This window comes from Cherax quadricarinatus, chromosome 85 (assembly GCF_038502225.1).
Source record: "Cherax quadricarinatus isolate ZL_2023a chromosome 85, ASM3850222v1, whole genome shotgun sequence".
NCBI lineage: Eukaryota > Metazoa > Arthropoda > Malacostraca > Decapoda > Parastacidae > Cherax > Cherax quadricarinatus.
The window spans coordinates 17,181,980-17,191,979 of NC_091376.1; the positions used below are offsets into that span (position 1 = coordinate 17,181,980).

General features: G+C 43.7%; 1 protein-coding gene across 1 annotated transcript in view; it reads right to left on the reverse strand.

Moving 5' to 3' along the window:
• Positions 1 to 10,000, reverse strand: part of LOC128703098 (glycoprotein-N-acetylgalactosamine 3-beta-galactosyltransferase 1-like) — a 536,922-nt gene that overhangs the window by 192,786 nt on the left and 334,136 nt on the right. The window lies entirely within an intron of this gene.

The window sequence follows — 10,000 nt, forward strand, 5'->3', positions numbered from 1 at the left end:
TTTGTCACTTTTGACTCTCCTGTAAATGCTTCTGGTTTAACCAACGAGACATTATTTTTCCTTGATCAAATTTCTCTTTGAGGAATATTGTAGCTATAAAAGCTGGCATGACTCTCTGGAAAAGTATCATAGTGTCGACCATCCTCACCATCCTGCTCCTTAACTCCATTAATTAATGTGAACGGAAATCAAAGGACTTGAGAGTGGATTGGGATATACTGTTCGAGAGGAAGGCTATGGAAAAATTTGGGCACAGTTTGAGGTTAACGACACTGATGGGTCACAGAGACGTCAGGTCACGATGGTCAGGAAGAACTGGTGGAGGAAAACTCCATTCAACAATTTAAGAATTGGTGACCACACATACACACACACGCGCGCGCGCGAGCACGAGGGTCAAAGGCTGGAAACCTCACTTAACCCAAGAACTGATGCAACATTTTAGTCCTGGCAAACCTAAGAATAACTTTCGGCATCTAGGCAATGAGTCATTCACGACACAACATTGTCTATGTCAGGCCCATATTGGAGTATGCAGCACCAATATTCAGGACCAGATTAAGATTTTGTAGGTCACTGGGCAACAGGTACTGTGAGGGGCCCTCAGTAATATATTCAAAAGAAAAAAATAATCACATCCCTCAACAGTTCATCATACACGTGATGTAATAACACTATAATTATAAGCTTACAGCCGTAACTGTGAACACTTCTCACTTAATCTCTGGATGATCTCTAGTTGGCGGAGGCTCCTGGGCTGCAGCCCCTGAAGATCATGCTTTAATCCCGGCCCTGCCAATTTGGAACCCAAACCTGGTCAAACACATCAAGAAATTAAAGAAAGTGCTAAAGTTTGCAACAAGACTAGTCCCGGAGCTAAGGGGGCTACGAGGAAAGGGTAAGGGAAGTCTACCTGATGCCACTAGATGACAGGAGAGATAGAGGGTCATGCTATGAACGTCTTAAAGTCCTGAGAGGAATTTAAAAGGTGGACAGTGCCAGAAAGTTTCAGAGATTGGTTACAGGAGCAGAAGGGCACAACTGGAAGTTGAAAACTCAGATGAGTCGAAGAGATATTAGGAAGTATTACTTCAGCCTTAGAGTTGTCAGAAAGTGGAACAATCTGGAGAGTGAAGTAGTGGAGGCAGAATCCATACATAGTCCTACGAATAGGAACGATATGCCTTTTGGAGCAAGGAGAGAGAGAGTGGACCTAGTTGTGACGAGCAAAGAGGCGGGACCAGGAGCTGTGTCTTGATCCCTGCAACCACAAATAGATGAGTTCAAACACACACACACACACACACACACACACACACACGCATACAGGGATTTGCACTCTCGCACAGACTAACTTACACACTCACGGTTGCTACAACATATGGGTGAGAGAAAATGCACACACGGCCAAAAGAATCTAAGGGAAGAGTTTGAGGGAAGGCTCAGTTCTCTGTTAAGGGAAACTTTACCAGAATGCGACAACCAAACAGGCAAATAGGACTAAAATTGCAGAGGAAAGGTCCCTAAAGCTGGAAGAGAAAGTGAAAACAACTAGGGAGACCAAAGTGGGAGAAACACTGAGGAAGCAACTTGAAGGGCAGTTGGCTATCCATCAGAAAGAAACATGGGAAAGTTGCAACAGAACAGGTTAATAAGGAATGAAGGTGCTAAAAGTTACCATTGAGGAAATAATGAGAGGGAAGATATCAGAGGCGGTAACAATGAAGATAGGGACGGGAGAAGAGGGGCCCAGAGAGAACAAAGATCTAAAATCACTAGCGGAGAAGCTACCTGAAGAAAGGGAGATGAGTGAGGTAATAAGAGAAACTGCTAAGGAAATAGTATATAACAGCAAAAATATCTGGAGGGAAAGATAATGAGATTAGAAGGAGAGAAGGACGTCAGTGATGAACTACGATCTTCATGAATCTGAAGCAGGTAAGGAAGTGGATGATAAGACGAATGTTAAATTTTATCCATCAGCTAGAGCACTGGAGGACAGGAAGAGACTGTGCAGGTAGCAAAGTTTTCAGATAATTGGAAGGTTTACCCAAGACAAGATTCACGTGGTCAAATTAACCTTTTGGTCCCATATCCCAACCATGGACGAAGATCATACAGTAATAATGTCGTGCCTATCTGGATTGGGATAGAACGTGGAAACCCGTGAAGCACAGAGAAGACCAGCAGAGAAAGGCCCAAGATGGTCCAGCACCCAAACTCATGACACTCCTCCAGACACAGCCCCAACTCTATTTCCAGATGGGCCATTTCCCACTTCCTCAGCTTCACTAACAGCACCCCCAACTCCCTCCCCTTTTCGTGCTTGCAACCCTACCCCTGGCAACACTCCCAGTAGTGACGCACACACCAACCCCAGCTCTCCCTCCCACACTCCTGTCGGGTGAGCAACAAGTGACGCAAAACTACTTATGGAAAGGAATTATAAGCTAAGAGTGCGGCACACCAACGCAGTTGGGTTATCTAACAAGAGCGGCGACCTCAAAGAAGGAATTGCTGAGATAACTGCAGACATTGTAGCCATCACAACAGACAAAGGTGACAGACAAGATATCCAATTCCATTTTTCCAACTAGATATCAAGTGATGAGGAAAAACAGAGGCGGAGGAAAGGCACTCCCAATCAGAAATCATTGGAGTTTTGAAGAGGTGAGAGGGATGAACAAACAAAAGGTGCAAATCTTCAAAGTGGACTTAGTTAATACTGGGGAACGCAAAGTAATTATCGCAGTCTTATACAGACTATCACCAAGCAATCGAAGACAATAGGAATACGAAGTCAACAACAAAGTGATTGATTGGCATGATAGCTGAATCAGCTAGGGCATGTGTACAGGGCCAAGACAAGGTTACTTTGGTGATTTTAGCCACAAAGAAATAGGCTGAGAGAACCGGGACCCACATGGAGGACCAGAAAAGTAGAGGATTAAGCTCATGGAGGTGGTCAGGAATAACTTTGTGTCAGCATGTTAAGGACACAGCAAGCGAGAGAGAAAGAGAGAGAGAGAGAGAGAGAGAGAGAGAGAGAGAGAGAGAGAGAGAGAGAGAGAGAGAGAGAGAGAGAGAGAGAGAGAGAGAGAGAGAGAGAGAAAGTAGGAGGAGGAGGAGTTGTGCCAGTAAGGCACAACTTTTGTTTACTCCAAATATGTTCAACATCGAGACTTAAAGTACTGTACTTTATGAATTTGAACGTAATGGGAAGATTGGCCAGACAATGAATGGGAACTTTGCAAGGATGAAGGAGTTTTTAGTGCAGTGAAATAGGAAAGGGAGCTGGAGGAAAATCACTGGATGAGATGATGGAATATGTACTTGGAAAGAACATGGAGGCAGAGGAAAACTTCATATCTAGAAAAAAAATACCACGGGAGGGGCTTGAACTCGCGGTTAGAGAGTCGTAAAACTCCAGACCGACACGTTAGTTTTATTACTCTCTAACCGCGAGTTCAATCCCGCCCGTGGTATGGTTTGTCTGCAATCGTGTCATTACGATTTCCTGATTCATATTTAGATGAGGAAATGGGAAATAGAAAATACGAAGAGAGCCCTTAGTTCAGCAAAAGAAATTAAGGTTAAAAAGATAATCATTAAACTATGAACATTTTTTAGACAATAATGGACAGAAGAGAACAAAGAAGTGGGCAGATAAGCCAGATAAGACATATCCTTCAATGTACAAGAACTACTATCCCCCATCTCCGCAGCCGACGGGACTGATGACACAACACACCAAGGAAACATAGATTCTGACGAGTCCCTGGTGTCAGGGGACGAGTCAGATTCTTCATCTGATGTTACCATTACCAAAAGCATAGAAGAGGTCCTATTCTCCTCCCAGAAAACCACCCAGGACTACAACCCCCTTTCTTCCCACAAGTCCAGCAGAAAGTGCACACAGTCGCAAGCGACTGCACTACCAGACATCCATCCTCAGTTCACAACAACACCTCTAAACACGTAAAATAACGGGGATCACGATTCTGCTAATCAACATCCATCACTTCTTCAACAACCACTTCTTTCTTGAAACTGAACTCTGTAATCACAATCCGGACATTATCCTTCTAAATGAAACAGCAGCCAGACCAGACCAACATATAAAATTACTTGGGTACACAACTCTCGAGAAATCCAAGGGACCCTACAGTTGGGTGGCCATCATTATGAAGTAGGGGCATGAATTTCGCAATATACCTGACGACGAGAACATCATCTTAGCAAGAGAACTGCCAACATCATACGGGCTACTTGTAGTGGGGACAGAAAAGTTAACACAGGGATATCTGGCTTGTGGCGGCCAAGCGTTCATAGAGACGTCGCTTTTTGATCCTTCGATGTCGGCTCTTCCTATCATTGTGAAGCAGAATTCACCAAGCGTTGGATTGTTCACCCACCAATAGGGAACGTGAGCTGGGATTAGACCGTCGTGAGACAGGTTAGTTTTACCCTACTGTTAAAAGTGTGTCGTTGCGACAGCAGTCCCGCTCAGTACGAGAGGAACGGCAGGTCCGGACCAATGGTTTCGCTCTTGGTCGAACGGCCAGTGGAGCAAGGCTACGTCCGTGGGATTTTGCCTGAAAGCCTCTAAGGCAGCATCCCGGCTGGAGAAGCAACGATATTGCCGTACGGTTTGCGTTGGGACGGTCACACTTCAGACGTGCGGTGCCGCTCCGTCGGCTCGCAGAATGGACCCAAGCAAGGTTAGCCCGGGGGAGCTGCGACTGATGGAATTTAGTGCCGGCTCTCCCATTCCAAATACAGAACACCCGAATGCCGATGTGCCGTACCGAATCGCTTGTAGACGACTTGCGTACCGGTGAGGGCGTTGTAGGTGGCAAAGCAGCATCCTCACTGCGATCCACTAAGACTTCTCCCTCAAAGGCTGGAGATTTCGAAAAAAAAAAAAAATGCTGCTCAAAGAACGTTTATCCCATATAAAGAAATTAGATCAAATAGAAATGACCCAAAATGGATGAATAATAGGCTCAAATATCTACTAGGGCATAAGAAAGGAATTTATAGGCGTATCAAAAGAGGTGAGGGTCAACTTATGAATCAGTATATTGACTTTAAGAGGGACATTAAAAAGGGGATAAGAAAAGCTAAAAGGGACTATGAAATTAAAGTTGCTAGGGATTCTAAAACTATCCCAAAAAGTTTTTTCCAGGTCTATAGAACAAAAGTTAGAGATAGGATAGGTCCCCTTAAAAATAACTATGGGCACCTTACTGACAAAGAGAATGAAATGTGCTCGATTTTTAATAATTATTTTCTCTCAGTTTTTACACAGGAAGACATTAACAATATTCCAGTAATTAATTTTTATAGTGGGCTAGAAGAAGATAAATTATGTAACATCACAGTCACTAGTGAAATGGTTGTGAAGCAGATAGACAGACTGAAGCAAAATAAGTCGCCGGGTCCTGATGAGGTTTTTTCAAGGGTTCTTAAGGAATGCAAAATGGAACTCTGTGAACCATTAACTAATATTTTTAATTTATCTCTTCAAACAGGTGTAGAGTCTGATATGTGGAAGATGGCTAATGTAATTCCTATTTTTAAAACAGGGGACAAGTCGTTACCGTCAAATTACCGCCCAATAAGCCTGACCTCAATTGTAGGCAAATTACTAGAGTCAATTATAGCTGAGATTATAAGAAGTCATCTCGATAAGCATAGCTTGATTAAGGATACTCAGCATGGATTCACAAGAGGCCGGTCTTGTCTAACTAATTTATTAACTTTCTTCAGTAAAGCTTTTGAGGCTGTTGACCACGATAAAGAATTTGATATTATTTACTTAGATTTTAGTAAGGCTTTTGATAGAGTTCTGCACCATAGACTGTTAAAGAAAGTGGCAGCTCATGGCATTGGGAGAAAAGTGCTCTCGTGGATCGAGTCATGGCTCACTGACAGGAAGCAGAGAGTGTCCATAAATGGGGTTAAATCCGAGTGGGGATCTGTAACAAGTGGCGTTCCACAGGGATCAGTCTTGGGCCCGTTGTTGTTTATAATATATATCAATGATCTTGATGAGGGAATTACTAGTGATATGAGCAAATTCGCCGATGACACAAAGATAGGTAGGATAATTGATTCAAACGTAGATGTTATGGAACTTCAGGAGGATTTAAACAAACTCTATTCTTGGTCAGAAAAGTGGCAGATGCAGTTCAATGTAGATAAATGCAAGGTTCTGAAGCTTGGGAGTGCCCATAACCCTAGTACTTATAAGTTAAATGATGTAGAACTTAGCCATACAGATTGCGAAAAGGACTTGGGGGTTATGGTGAGCAGCAACCTTAAACCAAGACAGCAATGTTAGGTAAGACACATATGCAACAGTTAGGTATCTTTATTTCGAAACGTTTCGCCTACACAGTAGGCTTCTTCAGTCGAGTACAGAAAAGTTGATAGAAGCAGAAGATACTTGAAGACGATGTAATCAGTCCATCACCCTTAAAGTTTTGAGGTGGTCAGTCCCTCAGTCTGGAGAAGAGCATTGTTCCATAGAATGAAACAATATGGAGATGAAGTGACAGGATGGAGCCTTATATAGCGCCAAGAGGTGAGACGTAGGTCACTAGAAGAGGTAAGAACTCAGATGTTGGGAGGTCAGGTCCCTCTCAAATCCAGCCGTTCTCACTAGTAGAGGTTGTCGAAGTTGATTGTAGGTCTGTACCAAGATACCCTTGTGTTGCAGTGTCTGACAGATTGAACATTAAAATGGTATAAAATACCGACAGGTTGTTAGGTAAGACACATTTGCAACAGTTAGGTATCTTTATTTCGAAACGTTTCGCCTACACAGTAGGCTTACTGTGTAGGCAAAATGTTCAAGACAGCAATGCCTAAGCGTACGTAATAAGGCAAATAGATTACTGCGATTTATATCAAGAAGTGTAAGCAACAGAAGTCCAGAGGTCATACTGCAGCTTTATACATCATTAGTAAGGCCTCACCTAGATTATGCAGCTCAATTCTGGTCTCCATATTACAGAATGGACATAAATTCGTTAGAAAACATTCAGCGTAGGATGACTAAATTAATACATAGCATTAGAAATCTTCCTTATGAAGAAAGATTGAAGACTCTTAAGTTACATTCACTTGTTAGGCGAAGAATGAAGGGAGACCTGATCGAAGTGTATAAGTGGAAGATAGGTATCAATAAAGGGGATATTAATAAGGTCTTGAGGATGTCTCTCCAAGAGAGAACCCGCAGTAATGGATTTAAATTAGATAAGTTTAGATTTAGAAAGGACATAGGAAAGTATTGGTTTGGAAATAGGGTAGTAGATGAGTGGAACAGTCTACCTAGTTGGGTTATTGAGGCTGGGACTTTGGGTAGTTTCAAATTTAGGTTGGATAAGTACATGAGTGGGAGGGGTTGGATTTGAGTGGGACTTTCACATCAGAGCTTATTTCTTGGGTGGCATTGAAAATTGGGTTGGGCAAATGTTTTGTTAGTGGGATAAATTGTAAAGGACCTGCCTAGTATGGGCCAACAGACCTCCTGCAGTGTTCCTCCTTTCTTATGTTCTTATGTTCTTATGTACGTTTCTCTCAGACAACCATACATCGAGTCTGTTCCCTTACACCGACTACTCAGTAGAAATGTTCCTACTGTCTTAGAAGGGGACTTCAACGCCCGCCACGCCGTTCTCTTCAACTCCTTCAACTGTGGTGCCGCCTGTGCACAAGGGGACCACAAGGGGAAACGAATTTTCAACATAATGGCGGCAAAAGACTTAACGTTCCAACGCCCATTCTTAAAGACATTCGTGGGCCACCACCCAGGAACACACAACATAGTACTTACCAACAGAGACTGTGACCTATTCCCCTGTAGTCTCCCCAGGCGGTGACATCGCTCCAATCCACACCGTTCTGGACACCCACCCACCCCAGACCCAACCTGAAATCATTAGGCTTTGAAATCTACATGGCGTTCCTAGATAATGACCGAACTATTTCACTCGAAAACCATCAGTCCACTGCAATAGATGGGACAATTAACTCCCTCCATGCCAGAATCAATGAGGTTACAAAAGCATGCACACTAACAATTTCCAGGATCTACCAACAGTACAAACCAACTAGGGAAATTAAGGACAGCATGAATAACTACCAAAATGAATGTAGTAGGCACTTCCACACAGGGCAGCCCACCCGGGAATAACTACGAAGAATGAGGAGAGATCTAATCACCCTGATAACCCAACACAAAAGAGATTTATGGAAATATCTGGTGCGCCAAGCAAATCAGTATAAGCGTCACCCAGAACAATTCTGGAGTAAGATCCGTAGACTTCTGGGGGCTAAACACAATCCCACACAACACCTTACACACACCTTCACCGTCGAAGACGGCGAGGAAGTGACTACTCTGCTTGAGGACCCACAAGACCAAGCTAAGTTAATGGGGGAAGTATGGAAGAACATTCTCTCACACAACGACAGCAGAAGATTTAACAGTAACCACTACCAGTGGGTCAACCAATGGCGGGACGAAAGCCTGGAAGACTTCCACCCTATACCATCAATTGACACATCTTCTCTCGAAAACGAACACCCTCTAACTAGACCAATTACACTCAGGGAGCTGTCCCAGGTCATTAGCCGAATGAGAAACACAGCACCTGGCCCATTAGGCATAACAGCAAAACAAATAAAGTACCTTTCCCATAAATGCAAGATGACGCTGGTGACTGTCTTCAATGCCGTCTTGGCATCGGGACACTTCCCAGTGGCATTTAAAATGGCGAGGATGATTTTCATCGCAAAACTCAACAAGGACAACCGAAAACCAGAGAACAACAGGCCCATCTTACTCGAAGTCACGGGCAAAGTCTTCGATAAAATAATCTCAGGCAGGCTGAACTACTACATGGAATTCAACCACCTATTCTCCGAAAAGCAGTTCGGCTTCAGGTCCGACCGCAGCACACAACATGCGATAAATATCATCTTCGATGCCGTGGCCAGCCTGAGGAAAGCAAGGGAACCTGGCCCTGATTGCAACCAGGGGCGTACACAAGGCTTTCGACAGCCTGTGGCACGACAGACTCATTTTCAAACTTGCAGACCTCCCAGATCACAAGTGGTCCTTTCTCAGGCTACAACTTCTTAACAGGTAGAAGTATCATTCCCACCTTCCATGGTACAGCAGCAACACCTTTCACACCGACAGCTGGAGTACCACGAAGCTCTTACCTCAGCCTATGCTCTTCAATATATATGTAAACGACCTCCCCCAACCTGAACACAATACCATCTTCATCCAGTTTGCAAATGATGTTATTCATGTAGTCTCTTCATCTCCCATCACTGGAGCAAACAAGCATAGGAGAGCAATAGGGAAAATGAATGAAGAACTAAGGAGAACAGCTAAGTCGAAGAAAAAGTGGAGAATCACAACCAACCCAGATAAAGTTCTTATCAGCACCATCGGCTGCTTAGCATCAACCATAGAAGACAAAGGGGATATTTCCATCAGAGGTACAAGAAATCACTATCAGAAATCCAAACACGTTTTTAGGGTATGAGATCGACAGATTACTCCACTCCACATCCAACATAACAAAAAAGTGAACCTAACAAAAGCCCACCTCGGCCAACTTTTCCGATTCAATGCAGCCCCGTCGCACAGTAAGAAACACCTGTATAAGATGATGATCAGACCTCTGCTAGAATAACCCTTGCGTACCCATGTCACTAACAACCAAAACCAACATGCTACAGCTCCAAAGAGGCCAGAACAGAGCCCTCCGCTTTATCACTGGCACCAGAATTAGAGACAGAATCAGGACGGAAGACCTGCACATACAATAGAGAATCACTGCAATTAATGTCAGACAAATTAAAGAAGAGACACATATATGACATGCAGGAACTCTATGTACCCGACAGAGAAAACTCACCCCAGCCATCGAACACTACCGATTACACCATCAACATCCCCTCCCCCAAGAATGAC